Source organism: Zea mays, chromosome 10 (genome assembly GCF_902167145.1).
Source record: "Zea mays cultivar B73 chromosome 10, Zm-B73-REFERENCE-NAM-5.0, whole genome shotgun sequence".
In the NCBI taxonomy this organism is placed as follows: domain Eukaryota; kingdom Viridiplantae; phylum Streptophyta; class Magnoliopsida; order Poales; family Poaceae; genus Zea; species Zea mays.
The window spans coordinates 109,289,422-109,309,057 of NC_050105.1; positions in this window are offsets into that span (position 1 = coordinate 109,289,422).

A 19,636-nucleotide genomic window follows, 5' to 3' on the forward strand; every position below is an offset into this window, starting at 1 on the left:
TTTCTTAACTTGGGTTAAGTTTTACCCCTTTAACCACTATTTAGGGTTAAGTCCATTAACCAGGGTTTCATTTGCAAAAATATTAAAACAATACAACTTGTTTGAAATTTTTGCCTAGTGAATGCACTCTAGATGTGTCAAACATATGCAATGCCAATGCTCATGATGCCATGCTCATGTTTTAGTTATAGTAACACCAGGGGTGTTACACTGTTCACTCTGAATCTAACGATCCGATTTTTAACCCGAGCCTAACCCTAACCGTCTGCCCCGAGGTCTGACTACCCACCCACCATGTCTGCACCTGCGTCATTGCCCCTGGGCCCCGTGCCACGCCCTCGGGCGACACGACAAGCCATTTGAGCGAGGTAGAGATTCTGTCAGCCGTCCGAGTCCACCCTGCACCCTCGGCAGAGGCGGAGAATCTGTCAGCCGTTCGTGCCCGCGTCGCGCCCTTGGCTGAGACGATAATCCCCATTGTCTAACTCCCATCTCCCTTTGTTCTCTATGCTCGGCGTGTTGTGCCTGCCCTCGGCGCGATGTGTCTGCCCTTGGCGCGATGTGCCCGTCCCAGTGCGGCCGAGCCACCTTGCTTGATCTCACCGACAAGCCTATAGCCCCTGATAACTAATTTTATATAACGATGTTAAGATACAACTTAGTTAATGAACATAGGAAATTGCTTAGCTATTGTTACTTCTGTTGAACCTGTAATTATTCTGTTGCATATGTTTGGTATATTGTTCATCTGTTATCCCCAAGTGTATTGAATGAATGATTGTTTCACGTAGACAACGAGTAGTCTACGTTTCCCGAGGGAGTTGTAGGAGAAGTCCCTGAGCAACAGCTTGGTGAAGACAAGTGTCCTCTGACCTATTATGTGCAATTTACTTTTTAATTCACTCTCTCGCATACCATGACCAACCTAAGGATTACCTAGTTTTCCATTTATCGTGTCCTTGAATTACCTTTTTTGGGTTGAACTATTATGATCAATATCATGCTAGTGCTTTACCTTAATCAATGAACATGATGAGAAATACTTTATGATATGATGATTTTATTCTGGATATGACGAGGAATTTGTGACACTAAAGGGGGCTTAGGCTGTTTTTGAGTACCTCTCCATAAGGACCTGTTCGTTGAGAGACCACCCAGGAAAATGGTGTAGCCATGAGGGTGGTCTGGGACGCCCTTACCAAATTGATTACATGAGCTATAGGTGTAGTTGCTTCACCATTGTGTCATCAATGGGATCTGTGGCATAGTACTATCTCGGTCGAGGCCGGATGCCGAGGTTCTTTCGTTCTGCTTTTTGTTAGTCACCCCTGTGGGGAGGAGTACTATGTTTACCAAACCCGAAGAATCCTAATGGGCAGCTATGACCTCTAGTGAATCTTTGTAAGGGCTACATAATGAAACCTTGCCGACTCACCTTGGTAGTCTTTAAGGATCTGGACAACCAAAGCAAAAGGGATCATGACTCATGGGTAAAGTGTGCAACCTCTGCAGAAGAATTAAACTGATATATCAGTCGTTCTCACGGTTAAGAGCGACATTGGGATCCTCTTTCATTATAGATACTCTGGATACCATTATGATGATGGTTCTAACTATGGATTCTGGTATTTCCTCTATGATGAGGTATTCTTTGGGATAATAACTTGGGATTGATGATAAAACTTGGCTTATATTAATGAATAAAACATGATAAAGTAAAAGCAACCTACTTTGAGCCTAACTCCACATAAAGGTAGTCCACCTCAGCCAAACGAGACATTTGCTGAGTACATTGATGTGTACTCACCCTTTCTTTCGTAAAACACCAGGTTGTCTTTGTTGGGGGTCTCTTTCTGCTGAAGGTCCTCAAAACAAACTAACTGTTTTAATTCGTCTAACAAGTATACTGTAGGACTAAATGTCGAAGATAAAATAATGAAGCAAGGGACGTGGCAAAGCTTCGGCAATCATCATGATCATAGCTAAAGCTCAAGCTAAATTTCGAAGGTCTTGCAGCAATCCAATTCAAGAGTAGAAGGGCAACTTTGTCCTCAGTATTTGCATTAGAGCAAATGTACAGAGATTAAGGGCACAATTGTAATTTCGCCTGAGTTGTGTCCTAGGCCTATAAATAGATGAACAGTGCCCCATACTATTCAACTTTTTCCGAGAGTTATTAGAGAGAGAGCTTAAAGTGCAGTCTCGATTACTCACTTTCCGAAGGTCATATTTGTCTCCTTCAAGCGGAGTCGAAGGTATAAATGTAATTACTTCTTGTTGTATTGTTTGAAGTATGATCTTAAAGATACATAAATATGAATAAAATAGAGGGTTTATCCTTTATCGTTCATTTTTCATTTACTGAATATAAATACTTTCATACTGTTATGAATTGTTACTTACAAATAACCTTCGAAGAAAGGTTGTTTGAAGGTGAAATCAAACACTCATTATTACCTACGTCTAAGGACCATTATCTCTAAGAAAGATAATGCTCCTAAGGATGAAGGCCCTGTACACGATGTGTTCCATGTGTCTCAGTTGAAGAAATGCTTGAGAGTGCTAGAAGAGCAGTTGCCAACAGAGTGAAGGAAACGGGTGACACCTAAGAAGTGGGGGTGAATTAGGACTTCTAAAACTTTCACTAAACTGGACCAAAAATAAATCACTAGAGCAAAACCTATGTAAATAATCAAACTAGAATGTGCAGACTAGGTTTTGTCTAAGTGTTGCTATCTCTACCGCAATGGCTAAGTTTCAATCTACACTATATAAGTATAAAGACAAGATTGAAACTTAAATGCTTAATATAAACGTGGAAGCTTAAAGAGCAAGGTAGAGATGCAAACTCTCGTAGATGACACCAATATAATCAAACTAGCCGTTGAAGATAGCCGTTGGAGCTTTCGAAGATGACGCACCGGACATGGCGCACCAGACGGTCCGGTGTGCACCGGACAACCCATACCCGCTTATCGTATTTTGGCCATAACTTTTAGCTCCGAACTCCGATTTCGATGATATTATACTTTTTGGAAAGCTTATGAAATTCTCTACATCTCAGAGTTAAAGCCATATCAGTTTGATCTAATTTGGCACACCGGACAGTCCGGTGTGCACCGGACATCCCATATGCTGCTGCAGTTTTTTAGCAATTACGACTTCGTATTGTGGGTATAACTTTTAGCTCCGAACTCCGATTTTGATGATCTTGAACTTTTTGGAAAGCTTATAAAATTATCTACATCTCAGAGTTGAAGCCATGTCAGTTTGAGTAGATTTGATTTTGTGAAATACTTCCAATTCAGTCAGCCCTTCCTCTCAACTTTGTCAACTTCACTTTTCTTTTGTAGCTTTGTATCTCACTTCTACTTCTTGATGTGTTGGACTGTTAGCATGTATAATGTGTCTTCAATATGACTTTGTAATGTCTTCTATGAGTCTTATAATGTCTTCTTTGAGGTGTTGCATCCTTAGAGCCTCAGTCCAATCCACTTCGCATCATGTGAACTACAACACACAAACACTTGGGAAATACATTAGTCCACAAGTTATGTTGATCATCAAACACCAAAACTTATTGAGCTAAATGGCTCAGGTCCATTTTACTTACAATCCCCCCTTTTTGGTGATTGATGACAACACAACCAAAGCAAGCAAATATAACAAACATTTGAATGAAAATATGCAATCTACTTGCTAGGATGCATGATTGTCCCCATAGAGTGAGATTATGGACTTAAGCCTCCCCCTAACTCCAGAATTCACTTACTTCCTATTTTAGACCAAAGAGCCAAAACCACTTGATGGATGAAATTTTTTAATTTGGTGGTGTTTGGTGTTTGATAAAATTTTCATTGCTTTGGTCCCTAGAACTTCTCCCCCTTTGGCATCAACCACCAAAAAGGAAGACAATAAAAGCATATGGGAAGCAAATAAAACTTGCCCTCTTAAAGATTTGTCAATTAATACCAATTGAAGCACTAAAGGATTGCTCCCCCTAAGGGCATGTTCGCTTAGGCCCTTCCCGGTGGGGATTGCAGCCCAATCCCCGTGGACCTCCGCCGCCTGGAAGTAATCCCGGCCCAAAAGAAAATAGCGTTCGATTAAGCCTCGCATGGGCTACATCCCGTCTCAGCCCGGCCTTTCCCCGCCACCCCGGCCTAGGAACGGCGCCCGCTCGACAGGGGGTGGAACATATCCCATCAAGCGCTGTCAAGCGCACGTACGCGAAGCAGCACGCGTGAAGGCAAGCGACGGCGGTGGCGGCAACGCGAGATTCCCCACTCCGGCGTCGATCTCTTCCGGCGGCCACCTTCTCCCCGATATTCTTATTCCTTCTGTCTCTTCTACGCAACTTGGATCTACTCCGGCATCGATCTCCTCAAGCATTTAGGGTTCTTGATTCTTGCGTTGATGCCGTCGCGGAGTTCTATCACCACCTGGAGCAACCCCATGACTTCAATCGGAGGTCCAAGGACCTATACCGGTGGTACCATCAAGCTCAACTCGTGGATCCCAGATGAGCAGCCACCCGTGTGGAATTTGATTGCCAGGCGGCCATCTGGGAACTTCGTGTATAACTGTGCCGTGATGGGTTGCTGAGTCCACTGAATAAAGATACAAGTGAAGTGGACTTCCTCAGATTTATTATTCTTCATAGCGATTCCTGCCGTCTGCGCGGTTCCGGAATTAACTGGACATCGGCTGATTGTCAGCAGTCTCATGTAACCATTGCGTTCTAATACTCCTATTTCCCAGCTAATCCATTCTTACATTTTGCATTTTCATCAGCTGATCGTGATTCTAAAGATACGAGACTGCCAAAAAATGTCATATTAATAATCTAGAAACAACCTCCAGGTGGTTTTTATCTATTGATGAGGAACCTGTTAAGAAATATTTGGTTCGCCTGTAGGTGCAAGAAATGCTACTACTTCTTTTCCGTTCATCTTGCATGTTCCATACTGTGCATATCTTTCTTGATGTTATGGGCCACTAAGCTGGTGCTTGGTGCTGACATGTGTGAACTGCTGCGTCGAATTTTCATGCTGCATACACTGGATCCACTTGGCTCTAAAATGGCATATATTATTTGCTGGTATTTGATTGAATTGATGTTTGGACTAAGTCATACATCTGTGAACGCACAAATCTGATGGAGTCTTGCGTTGTTTTCACAATTGGTATCTGAAAAGATTAGAAACAAAAAAGGTACTTATTCGATTGATGGTCGTCTTGAAGCCATGTTGCAATAGTCTGTATTTCTTCACCTGGAGTCTATGGTTGTACTCTTGATGTTTATAGTTTATAATGGTTACCCATCATCATTAGTTGTGAACTGTGATTGGTCAAAACTACTAGTTATATGCACAGAATACTCCCGAGACCATATATATATATATATTAGTTACTCACTGATTACCTGCTCTTCTGGATTTGAAGAAAATACTCTGAGGTCTAAATGCTAGATCAAACAGTACAATAATTTATTTCCAATTATTAGAAGAACTCTGCCAATACAAATCTCATTTATTTCCAATTTATTTCCAATTAATTGTCTAGATGTATTTCTAACAAAAACCTATTATATTTCTAGATTATCCCTGCATCGGTTCGAGTTGGAGAAGACGAGCTTCCACCGTCTTGGGACCCTATACCCTCGCCTTTAGGTACTTGTTATATCCTATATGTTCTTTATTACATCATGTTCTGTTTTTGTTGGTGTTTATTTTCTATTATGAATTTCTTTTTTGTTAGCAATGGATGTGACACTAAGAGATCACCTTAGAAAGATAAGGGATGAGGATGATGATGATATTGTTGGGGGTCTTCGGCTTCCAAAGGTCCTCAAAAATATGATTTGACAATGTTTTCCAAGTGAAATATGTGAACAAGTATCTTCGGATTCGGATCATGAGCATACAGAGCATGGTTAAGACGAAGCTTGAGCCAGACGAAAGATGATTATGAAGAAGGACAAGGTGATCACGAAGTTGTGCACAGGAAAGCTTCGACATGACAGCAGAAAAGGGGAACCGACTTAAAGATGAAAAGGCAAATTAGACCTCGAAGGATTACTATAAAGTTATTAGCAAATGTAAAGGGCATGAATGTAATTTTACATGGGCTGCGTCCCTTGCCTATAAATAGATGAACAGTACCCCCGTACTGTTCACGCAGACTTGGCATTCGCTTTTTGCATCACGCTTGTACCCTTACTTTCCATCAAACCGAAGGTACATTTATAATTTGTTATTCTAAATATGGTAATGCAAATAAAAATAAGTTGATGATAATGTTTATATTATTTTTCGTATTTCATATATGAATTCTTCCTTACCATTTATTGTGCTAACGAAGGTTTTTCCTTCACAACCTTCGTCCGTAATTCATTATATCCGAAGGGACATAATGTCTTGAAGGACGAAGGACTTTAATATTTAACATTTTTTATGTTGCCTTGTTCTTAACTCTTAGCATTTGAGAACAAGTCCCCAACATTGGCGCCCACCTCCGGTGAACTCACTTCCACTTTTTGAGTTTCGAACACCTTCAGCAAGCATAGACCTTCGTCATGCCACCGAAGAAAGCTTCAGCAACAGGGGCTGCAGCTCTGCAACCCCTGGACCCCAACCAGGAGACCCTCTCTCTTCGGGAGGCCCGAAGCCAAAAAAGGAAGGCCACCAGTCCAACGCCTCAGGAGGACGAACTAGATCAAGAAATCAGAGATATGAAAATGCTCCATCAACAGGTGCAAAGGAAGAAGGAAAAGATGGCTAGGCTAGCTGACCTGCAAAGGCAGATAGACGAAGCCTCTGAAGAAGTTCGCCATCTTACTCAAGATGAGCAGAACCGAAGGCCTCAGCACAGAGAGCTTCATCAGGAGGGCTTCTTCAACGAAGATGACTGGTATGAGAATTTCCATCATGGAAATTTTGCTTTTGATGATGCTTCTCCTCTGTCAGCTGAACTGCAGGCTACACCCTGGCCTCCGTCCTACAAGCCACCTCAACTACCCATGTACGACGACCATTCAGATCCGAAGCAGTTTCTGATGAGTTACGAAGCAACAATATCTTCATATGGTGGCAATACTACAGTCATGGCGAAATCTTTCGTCATGGCAGTCAATAGTGTTGCACAAACCTGGTACTCCTCCCTTCGGCCAGGAACAATCACATCATGGTAGAAGCTGAAGGATATGCTGATCACCAGTTTTCAAGGATTTCAAACGAAGCTGGTCACTGCTCAAGCCTTATTCCAGTGCACCCAGGATCATGAGGAATATCTTCAGGCGTATGTCCGAAGATTCTTACGCCTGAGGGCACAAGTGCCAACTATGCCCAATGAAATTGTCATTGAGGCCATGATCAAGGGGCTTCGGTCGGGACCTTAGCCCAGTACTTTGCCAGGAAACCCCCTCAGACTCTGGAGAAGTTGCTTCAGAAGATGGATGAATACATCCACGCCGACAATGACTTTCGACAGAGAAGGGAGGAAGCTTACAGATTCTCCGAAATAGCCAGGGGCTTCGGAGGGAGGTTTCATCCTAGACATGTCAGATCGATTCATTCCACCCAGAATGATGACAGGGAAGCCAACAGCAGAGGCTGCAATATTCCTCCCAGGCTTCCCAGGCTTCGGGGCAGCAACAGATTTCTCCTCGGCCTCCAGCTCCAAGGGGCAGAGGTGCTAGGGGCTTCGGAGGAAGATTTGGGGATCAGCCAAGGAAAATCTATTGCTTATTCTGTGGTGAAGACAAGGGCCACACCACCAGGATGTGCCATGTCACCATCCAGAAACAAAAAGAAATGGCAGAAGCTGCAGCCCAACAGACTCAGCCGAAGCAAGTCATGCATACTGCTTCGTACCACTCGCCCTATATCCCAGAGTATGTGGGTAACCACCCTGCAGCTTCTGTTGCTTCGGCAAGTCAATCTCAGGCATCTTGGCAACAGCTTCCACCTCCACCACCAATGCAACGAGGCCAGCAGCCAGAAGGGAGTCAGCACACTCAACACCAACGAGACTTCAGAGAAGAGTCCGAAGCTCGCACAATCAATAGTACTGTGCCAGAATCGAAGCACATTTATTGACAAATATCCTACCTCCACAGCAGTTTTTGCATTCAATATCATTTTCTTTTTAATAAGGAACAATTATTGAAAGTTTAAATGTTTTCATTGTCGTTTTCAATTTCTTGTAATAGTTTCGACTTTGCTATAGTACAAGTATACCTTCTCCACAGAATAACGGAGTCCAAAAATGTTGCCAAAGCATAAGAACCTATGGTTACGGGGTGAATCTTCGAAATAACAAAAAGTCGTTCCTAAGGGAGCGCAGCGTAAGTTTTCTGCTCAAAAGTCGTCCCGAAGGGAATGCAGAGCTTACAACGAAAAATAAACGCTGATTCCGCTGAAAGTAAAAGGCGAAGAAGCTCCTAAGGGAGGCTTACAGCGAAAAATAAACGCTGATTCTGCTGAAAGTAAAAGGCGAAGAAGCTCCTAAGGGAGGCTTACAGCGAAAAATAAACGCTGATTCCGCTGAAAGTAAAAGGCGAAGAAGCTCCTAAGGGAGGCTTGCAGTGAAAAAATGTCGATCTTCGGCAAATATCATTTTGCATAACATCACATCATTACATCATTTGCATAGCATAACATCATACATCATATTGCATCAACAACGCAAGAAGGGGGTCTTAGTATTGATATTCGAAGATTGTTTCCAAGAAATAGTGTCAGGGCACAAAAAATAGCTATTGAGCAATTATACCTTCGCCAAACTCTGAAATGAAAATATCTATTGATTATTGATTTTACGAGGATTGGGTGCTGATTTTATGAGAACACGAATATTATTTACGAAGCATGAAAAGAAGGGAAGGTGTTTTTTCGTCGAAGGCTCAAAAACGGTATGTATATGAAGTTTCATGCATCGTAAAGAATAGAACCATAAATAGCTAATATGTTACATTCAAAGTTACAAAATATTACACATGTTCCCCAACAAACATTACATTCTAAATGTTTTTACAACAGCATCTAATCTTCCCTTAGAACTACTTCTGCAGCTTCGTTTAGTAGCTGATCAACAACTTTATCCATGATGGCTTCGGCCATTTTCCTAATTTCGTCGTCCCCCTTCGCGTTGGGGTCCGCAGATGGCTTGGTAGATTCTGAGAAAGGAGAAGATACGACTATATTACTATTACAAACCGTAAACAAGTTCAAAATCAAAAAGTTACAACAAAGAGCCAAAAACCACTAGTCAATACCTATTTGCCCTTCGAGCTCCGCACTTTTCTCAGCGGCCTCTGCTACTTTTCTAGCGTCATGAATGCCTTTTTCGCTTTTTCGTATAATTTCTTGGGCCATTTCCCGGCCACCATTGTCCCAGGTGTCGGTGAAAAATTTTCCACCGACCAGGCTCGCTTCGGTCGAGGGGTCTTTTATATCTTCAGAGGATAAGGCGGCTTCGGATTGTGCCAAGAGTTTCACATGGTCACAACCTTTCCTCTCCAAAATAGTAGCAATCCCCCTGGCACCTGAAAAGGCACATATGTCTCCACGACTATTCAAAATTTCTTCAAAAGCTTCAGCTTCGTGGCTGATCCATCCAATTGGGCCTTCGGGTTCACCCCTTACGAAGTTCTCCTCACTTGAAAATGCGCCAACGCTGGCGAAGATGGTTCTTATTTTCTTAACACATTCTATGGATTTTTCATAGCACTTTTTCTTGGATGCACGAAGCTCTTCAACGCTTTTTTCCAAATGATTTGCCCATTGTTCACTAATTTCTTGTTTTGTTTCTTCAAGTGTGCATTCCTCTTTAGCTATGGCTAGTTGCTTCCGAAGATCTTCAATTTCACGCTTCTGAGCCTCAGCTTGAGCTTTTAAAGTAGCTTCGTCTTCTTTTATTCTATTCACCAATGAGTGTAATATTTTATCTTTTTCTAGACCTTCGTTCCTTAGTTCAATTACTTCAGAACGAAGGTTGCTTAGGGCCATAACACACCCTTCGTCTTCAGCATCTTTTTGAGCCCCGAGGGCATTGCTAAGTATAAGGCCCTGCAAAAAAATTGTGTGTGTGTCAATAAGTTTAAGCAAATGAAAAATTTTGATTTCAAGAAATAATACAAAGACCTCATTTTCGCACCTTTAAGCTATTGTACGCCAAGCTGTCGGCCAGCTCGTCTTTTGACAACACCGAGAGCCCGTCTTCTAATGTTGGGAATCCGAAGCTCTTGCTCATCTCCCGACAGACATAAATCTCCTTGCTGTCAGGGAGACAATACAAGAAGTCTTCTTCTCCGCTGCCGTTGAATATCAATGCCCCCTTTGGATATTTCAGTTTTTGGGCATAAAACTGAGCCGCTTGCTTTTCTTTTTCAGTCAACTTTTTCCCCGAAGCATGTCGTAAAACATAATCGAAAGTATCGGAAAATGCTTCGGGGGCGGCAGTGCCAGTTTCTTCAGCCAAAATTTGTTCTGTTGTTTCTGTTTCTTCGGCTTCCAAGGATTTCACCTTGGCGGGCTCTGAAGGCCCAGCTTCAGTCTCAGCTTGGTGCTTTGAAGCGTCGGCACCAAAGGTTTCAATTTGCACTTCGGAAGTTTCAACAATTTTCTTCGGAGTAGTGCTTGAAGATTTTATTGTCTCCAAAACATCCAGTACATTAACCATCCTTTTTCTTTTGGGGGTCATTGCTGGACCCTTTTGGCTTTGAGGTGCTTCAACTTTTGCTGAAGGACTTAAAATTTCATATGTCCTTGTTTCTGTAGCCTTCGGTTCTTCTATTTTCTCTATTTCCGACATTATGGCTGACTCTTCAACATTTGGAAGGGGAGTCGGCTCCTTGGCTTCGGTGGCCGAAGAGGTCTCACCGACATACTCAGGCACTGTGGCCGGTTCAATATAGCGTGGCCGGTGTGTGAGAACCTTCATCTTTTTCCTCTTCGGTGCCGGCTCGCTAGGAGCGGCTGAAGCAATTTCCTTCGCAGAAGATGTATTCTTTCTTTTTTGACCCCGTGTTGGATAACGGTAGTCGGGGTAGACAAACCCAATTGCATCAAATACTCGGTTGAGTCTCTTCTTCTTTCGGCCTCCGAAGGCCACTGATAGTGCAGTGTCTTCGGCCTTCGAGTATGATCCAAGCAGTTCATCACTTATGGCCTCAATACTTTTCAGCCAGTCATCATCTGGCTCGATGAATTTATCTCTGTATTTGAATGTGTATTTTAGCCTAACTAGTCCACCTTCGTCAGGTTCCCTGACGGTTTCCTTCGGCATTTCCCACTTTTCTGCAAGTGGCCATACTCTGAAGGCAATGTGTTCTTGGATCAAATCCCTTGTCCCAATAAAAGAGCAAACCACGCCGAAGGCTCTCTGGCATTCTTCGTCTGCTTCATCCATTTCCACCTTCGGCCTCCGGAGGCTGAAGCGTTGCCAGATAGGGCGCATAATGATATCTTTAATATCTTCCCGTGTTTTCAAATCATTCTTCACATAAAACCATTCCGTCATCCAGTCGCCGGGCCATCTCTTTCGAAAGGTTGGCACAGGACAACTTGACCCAGACCGGGCACTGAAGCTGTGGCAGCCAAAATTGTTGTGATACTGCTCTTTACCCCAGGGTTTTGTCTCATACAATAGCTCATGTATGTTGCAGAAACTTTTTGCATTTGGTTCTAAACCATGGCTCCTCACGGCCTAGACGAAGATGCCCTCCTTATGATTACTTCGGGAGTAATTTGATGAAGGCAGATTTCAAATATCTTCAGTACTTCCACGACAAAACTGCTCAAGGGAAACCACAGTCCAGCCTTTAAGAAGCTTCGGAATATCATGAATTCATTCTCCTCGGGAGTCGGACAAGTTTTCTCTCCTTCGTCAGCCCTCACAATAGACAAGTCTCGAAAATATCTACCCCTCATATTGACAAGATGGCTTTGTTTAACACTTGATTTCCCAAAAACCGCATGGCTTGGTCGCCAAGGTCGATCTTCGGAATCTTCACCACCACTATCCACATCATAACTGTCACTGTCACCAGTGTCTTTAGATAAACCCTCTAAAATCTCCCTAGTAATCTTCTCTGTATTTGTCTTTGCTATTGATTGAAGAAAGCCAAGATGCATCTCCTCAGAAAGGCTCAGCTTCGATTCAGCAACAACTTTCTTATCTTCAGACATCTTCGAAAATGCTGAGAAAGTGCTCTTGAAACCGAAGCTTAAAATTTTAAAAAGCCAAGCAAGTGTTGTTGCGCAAGGGCTAAAAGTCGAGTGAGCAAGAGCAGATGGCAAGAAAGCGTGCCAAATGAACTCGTGGTGAGCTCTTATTTATACACCTAGTGCGTTAAAAACTGGAGGGTCCCGCTTGTCAATGACTGTTGCTATTCTAGCAAAGGGAAGTGTTTTTTCGGACCTTCGGCTTAAGGCCTTTGTCCATATCGCAATATGAATTTATCACTAATAAATTATAATTGCGAGGGGCTACTGTTGGGGGTCTTCGGCTTCCGAAGGTCCTCAAAAACATGATTTGACAATGTTTTCCATGTGAAATATGTGAACAGGTATCTTCGGATTCGGATCATGAGCATACAGAGCATGGTTAAGACGAAGCTTGAGCCAGACGAAAGATGATTATGACGAAGGACAAAGTGATCACGAAGCTGTGCGCAGGAAAGCTTCGGCATGACAGCAGAAAAGGGGAACCGACTTAAAGATGAAAAGTCAAATTAGACCTCGAAGGATTACTATAAAGTTATTAGCAAATGTAAAGGGCATGAAAAAAAAATTATAAAAGAACAAGGAAAAAAAATAAAACTCAGCCCTTCTCTAGTTAAATGAAAAGGCACTGGGGACCTAGTTGGTTGTTATCTTGTTTTTAAGTCCTTTACTCAGTTATCCATTTGCTTAATTATGAATTCATGCATGCTCGCCCTGAACGGCCTCACAACAAGATAAAAGGAATAGGGAGGAACTCCCATCCTGTAAAAGTGGCCTGTAGGGCCTAGTTACTTAGCCACCTAGCTACCCTTCTATTACCCTAAGGCTTCACGTCCTAGGTCTATCCTGCTCGTCCTACTATCTATCCAACCTTGTTTCTATCAAGTTTTATTTAGAAAATTGATGGTATTTACATTTTATCGATTCCTCTGTGGTGGTACAAGCTCCGATACCAGCTGTGGCGGAACTGCCCGAATTATTCCAACTTAAGTGTCCAAGTCCCGCCTTAGAGGCTAGACCACACTTAAATGGGAATAACCCGTCAATCCCTCGGATCTAGTCCGACACGGCCACTGACAGGATCAAGTACCACAATCTCACTCGAAGGTGAGTCATAGAGCAAATACAATAAAGCATAAAACCATACATGCCATAATGTTAAATTATTACATCACCATCATCATCATCGGAGTTTTTGCAAAAGTAACCATCATTGTTTGAAGTGCAGCGGAATAAAACTAACGATAATTAAACAGAGAGATGGGGAAGCCTGTCCCATCACTCCTCATGCTCCTCCTCAGCCGAGGCAGGGTCCCACTCGACAGTCCAACCCGGTGGCAGGGTGGTCGGCCAAGTTATCCCAGCAACCATCTCCTCCAGAGAACCTGTAAAAATTATGCCACAAACAAGGCTGAGTATATTAATACTCAGCTAGACTTACCCGGTGTGAGGAGTCTACTCCTCTACCTCTAGACATGCAGCTGTTTGGCTGTGGGGTTTGGTTGCCAAAAGCACTAGCTGAGTTTCTACATCAAGATTTTAACTTAATCAAAGTTAAGTGTGACTCTCTTAAGGCTAAAAGTGAACTATCTACTCATACATGGTAGCAAGCATTATTAACAATCAACATCTTTTCTCAACTCATCATACTTCCACTTATTACTCAATGCAGTACAATGGATCAAGCAGTCTCATTAGCTGTGAGAAGCAGACGATTCGAATCGAGTTTTTATCCTTGCAAGGTAAACCTAAACACACGACATGCAGGGGCACTCTGTCCCCACACACATCAACCGTCCCCATCGATTCCCCGTCAGCAGAGAGGGGCTCACCGCCTTGGCGTACAATGCCTCACTGACCCCGACTGGCCGTCGTGCAGTGACCGCACTTGTACCCACCATAACCGGAATGGGAGACCTCGTCTCAGGTCGCGTGAGGAGGGCAATCTGCTGCCAGGTTCAATCAGGTACTAGGCTTACCGATTTACCATATTTCTCGGCATGTGCTTAGTACGTTCAAACGCTTGACACAGGTATCCGCACGTTAATCCTTATTCCATTTTCCTGTCTCGTAAACAACAAATCCCCATGGATTGTTGTCCACCAACTAGTAATCATGACAGTGTGAAAGTGGGTACAATCAATTCCCTGATCTCGCGCGAGTGCTAGAAAAATCACTCGTCTTCTACCGAGATCCTACTTAAGCAAAGCAACTACTCGACCTGTCATACTAGTATTCATTCAAAAAGGATTCCTGAGATCATGCAACTAGGGTTTCAAACAATTCCTACACGTAAGTGCACAATCAATCCTACAATCATTAGGTGAAGTAAAATAGCATAAATAACAGGTTATGCATAAAACCGGGGCTTGCCTTCCAAAGCAGTGGCAGGCAGGTCCTCTGGTGCAGGCTCTGGTGCTGGATCTGGGGCTACCTCCTGAGCAGCTCCTTGCTCCGGCACGAGGATGTACTCTCCGTCAGCAAGATTACAGTCTATCGAAATGCAATGAACATGTATGTCATGATTATGCAAGATTTAAGAACATAAGCTAAAAGAAACTAAGTTAAGAAGTAACTTAGGGTTTTCTTAGTCATGCGGGGCTTCTAGTGGTATATATATAGATACATAGACTTATGACTCCTTAAGCTTAGGTTTTCTTTTAGGATAACATAGTGGTTTGGTATTGCCTTGATACATTTTAGTGGACAAATTACAAAGGGTTTAGGATAACCTTAATTCACATTATTCTTTTTCCTTTCATTAATTCCCATTTAGGGTTTCTAGGGTAGGTTTGAACTACAACAGGGTTTTAATAATTTTCAAAAATTCTGTAAAAATTACAGTGGGTTGTCACTGGCTATTCTAGCTTGTTTTAAGAATTTGAGGCTTAGAGTATAAATGTTAGGTTTTAAACAAAAATAACAAAAGTTAGGCAAAATGGGCCACTTTACACTACACCTTCTAGATAGGGGTAGGTTCTGTCCTAGAGGTTATTTTTGTTGGCATCCTTTGGTAATAATAGGACTCTGTGCTAAAAATCACAGAAAACTAAGGGGTGGTTATTTAGTTATGATTTTCTTAAGTTTAATGTCAAAAAGGCTCTGTCTACTACATCATTATTTGAAAAATGTCAAACAGCAGATTTCATATTTTTCCTAAGTTCTCTTTAATAAAACAATAGTTATCCCCAGGGTGGGGGTGTTTTTACCTTGGGGTTATTTTTGTAGGGTTTTTCTAAGTTATCCTTGTTTTATTAATTTAAAAGGTAGCTTTTCTTATTTTACACTACAACAGGGTATGATACATTTTTCCAGTGAACTACATTGACTAAGTATCTCAACAAAAATAGGGGTGCCCTCTGGCTCACTATTTATGTCACTTTTTCTATTTTTCTTAAACTTAAGCATATTATGGAATAAGGGGTTAAAACTAACTTAATGTAATGGACAGAGGGGTTTAACATTTTTAACTAGGTCAGTAGGTAGATATAAACTTCTTCAAATTTTTCTAACCTTAGTTAAATAGTACAACCATTTTTCTTGCTATTATTAAGCTTTTGGTCTAACCTGTAATTAAATCATAACCTTATATTTTTTTCTAGTGCTTATGGGGTTTTATATTTTTCTTAAATAGGTTACAATATTTAGAGTCTGGCAAAATTAGTTTGACCAAATTTGGATAAACCAAACAGAAGTTATGGGTTTTTAAAGTTTCTGTTTGAATTTAAATCAGGTTTTAATTAAGTTTTCCTGGAAAAACAGTTTGCGCCGAGGTCCCTGGGTTTAAACCGAATCAAACCTCGCAGATCTACCCTTACGCCACTATTCACTTGAGTCTCTGACTTTTCACTTAACCCCCTGGATTTCTTTCCCTCTCACCCGCAGTCCCTCCCTTAACTGAAACAGTAGCCGCGGGAAAGAAAAGGGTGGCGCGGCTTACCGGCGGCGAGGGAGGTCCGGCGAGGTGGTCGGCGATGTTCAGGAGGTCGCGACGGTCACGCCGATGTGCGGGTCGGCGTCAGAGGTGGTCGGAGCTCCCCTGGCCACGAACACAGGCGGCGGGGATCGACGGCGGCGCCTGCTCCGGCCAAACCATGGCGGGAGAGTTCAATTAATGGGCACGAGGAGCTTCACGGGATGACACAGAGGCCATGCGCTCAACGAATCGGGAAATGGTGAAGGGGTTTACCCGGTCCACGTGCGCCGGCGAGTTCTTGAACTCCGGTGAGCGCGATTTGACTTCTCCGGTGACGCGGGCCCTCGGTTCAAGCTTGAGCAAGGCTCACGGTCTCACCAGGAAGCTACCTGGGGCTTGAATCGAACGGAGGGGGACTGGAGAGGGGTTGGCCACTGCGGTGGTTCTTGGTCGGCACTGGCGGGCTGCGGGGAGGTCGCCGGAGGCAACGGCTGGCTCGGGCGAGTCCGGCGAGGTACGGAGGAGGTAACGGGGAAGGCAACCGAGCGCTGGGGCGGGTTTTATATGCGCGGACGCGGTCGGGGCGTCGGTTTGACCGTTTGGCGCGACGCGGGCACGCGGGGCGCGCGCGCGGGCGTGCTCTGGCGAGCTCAGAGCGCGTCGAACACGTGGCGCGTTGCTTCTGCCCGTGTTCTTCGCTCTGCTGAGCGGCCAGGCGTACGAATCTTGCCCTACCGCCTGTGGGAGATTTCTTCCCTGCACCTAGAGCTACCTAGTTCATGTGAGTTCCAAGAGTAGATGTGGTCTGGTTGAGGAGATATGGTGGCGCCAAGTCTTGTCTGTCTGCCCTGTGCAAACCGAGACAAAACCAGTGCCAACTCATGTCAAATGGTTTTGGCTTGGGTTCAAACTTGACCAGGGCATTCTAGGGTTCATTTGGCGCCACTTTGTCCATTAGGTCGACTGGTTTTGAAAAGGGGATCAAGGTGAACAGGTGGGATCTTTGCTCAAGGGTTGATTTTTGACTTAGGCAAAATCTGAATTTCTCCCTTGTGTTCAACCTTTGGTGATCTTTTGAGGACCTTTCTGAAAACTTTTTTGGGGGTACTTCCTTACTATTAATTGTAGGTTATTAAGTATATTACAACTTTTATATTTGGCCCAAACCATGGTCATGATGTTTACATGATCTTTTGATCATGGCTTCAATTAGGGTTATAATTGCCTATGGGGGTTTTGCTCTAGGGTTTTGGGAGATCTCCACTTAGATGTGCATTACAAACTAGGGCATGACATCCAAGGTGGATTACACTTGCTTAGGACCTAGAATTCCAAGTTTTGTATACTTTGCCCAATTCAGTCTTCATGTGATAATGGGTAAAGGGGGTAACCCTGGGATGGACACCCTGAGTAACACCTGGGGTGTTACAGCCCTCCCCCCTTAAAGGAATCTCGTCCCGAGATTTAGGTAGAGTCCCTTGGAGGGTGCTTGAAAGTGTGGTGGTGCTGTTTTTCCTTTACACTCAAGTTTCTCTTGTTAACTGCTCTTCGAATGTCATCCTCTTTGCAACTTCAGAAGGAAGCCCTTCTTAAGTTAAATCCACAACTTAGACTATCCTTGTTATCTAAGTTTTTCTTATAATTGGATTCAAAGGGCAGGTGGGGGTGGGGTTTTGGGGTTACATACCGACTCCTTTGGGTAGAAAGTCGGGGAAGCGAGAGCGTAGAAAATCCTCGGTCTCCCATGTAGCTTCTTCTGCTGAATGGTGACTCCACTGAACCTTGTACATTCTGACCGACCTTGCCCGAGTTGATCTTTCCTTTTGATCTAGCACCTTGACGGGGTACTCTTGGTAGGATAAATCTGGTTCTATCTCAAGGTCTGGTTCTGGGAGTACTTCAGTGGGTAGACGAACGCATTTCCGCAGCTGAGATACATGGAACACATTATGAACTGCTGACATGTGAGGTGGCAATTCCACTTGATAGGCTACGGGCCCACAAGCTTCCTTGATCTTGTAGGGTCCAATATAGCGAGGAGCTAACTTGCCTTTGATCCCGAATCTCTGAACACCCTTGGTGGGTGATACCTTAAGGTAGACATGATCTCGCACCTCAAACTGTAGAGGCTTCCGCCTCTTATCATGATAGCTCCTTTGCCTGGCCTGAGCAGCTTCTAAGTTCTTGGTAATAACCCTGACCTTTGCCTCTGCCTCGAGTACCAAGTCTGGCCCAAAAATTTCCCTTTCTCCTGCTTGAGACCAGTTTAGTGGTGTCCTGCACCTTCTCCCATACAAAGCCTCAAAAGGTGCCATCTTCAAACTGGACTGATAGCTGTTATTGTAAGAAAACTCTGCCAAAGACAGACACTTGTCCCAATCCTTTCCATAATGTAGTGCACATGCCCGCAACATGTCTTCCAAAACCTGATTCACCCTTTCTGTCTGGCCATCTGTCTGTGGGTGATAGGCTGAGCTCCGGATTACTTGGGTCCCAAGTGATTCTTGCAGTTTCTCCCAAAAGCGTGCCACAAACAGGGCTCCTCGCCATTTATTGTGCTAACGAAGGTTTTTCCTTCACAACCTTCGTCCGGAATTCATTATATCCGAAGGGACATAATGTCTTGAAGGACGAAGGACTTTAATATTTAATATTTTTTATGTTGCCTTGTTCTTAACTCTTAGCATTTGAGAACAAGTCCCCAACAGATATGATGCTGTTTTTTCCCTATGCTACATATATTGGGCTTTAGTTCAAACATAGCAAGGGAAAAGAAGCGAAGGCATACATCAAAATTAAGTGGCGAAGAACATGTTCAGGAGTTGCTTCAAGGTCATTTTAAGAACTGTCGGGTAGCGTTTAGGATGGATCCTGAAATTTTCAAATCATTGGCAAGTTATCTTAGAAGAGAGGGGCTGGTTCGTGATACAAGAATTAAGGTCGAGGAAAAGCTAGCATTCTTCTTATACATGCTCAGCCATAATGCCTCGTTTGAAGACCTAATAGAAGAATTTGGGCATAGTGGTGATACATTTCATCATCACATAAAGCATTTCTTTGACCTAGTTGTTCCTATCCTCTCCAAGCAATTCTTGAAGCCACCAAATCCTAATCATGCCCATCAAAAAATCGAAAGGAATCCTCGGTTTTATCCCTACTTCAAGGTGATTACATGGACTATTCTATCATATGTCAATAACTGTTCTTTTCCTTCCAATGTTTAGAAAATCACATGCAGTTTTTTTTCTATGCAGAATTGCATTGGTGCAATCGATGGCACTCATGTGCCTATATCGATATCACCTGACAAAGCCACTCCATTTAGGAATAGGAAGGGCACTCTTACTCAAAATGTAATGGTAGCGTGTGATTTTGATCTCAATGTAACTTTCATATCCACTGGGTGGGAGGGGTCCGCGACAGATGCTAGAGTTCTTAGGGCTGCAATGAACAATGGCTTTCAAGTACCCCTGGGGAAATTTTATTTAGTAGA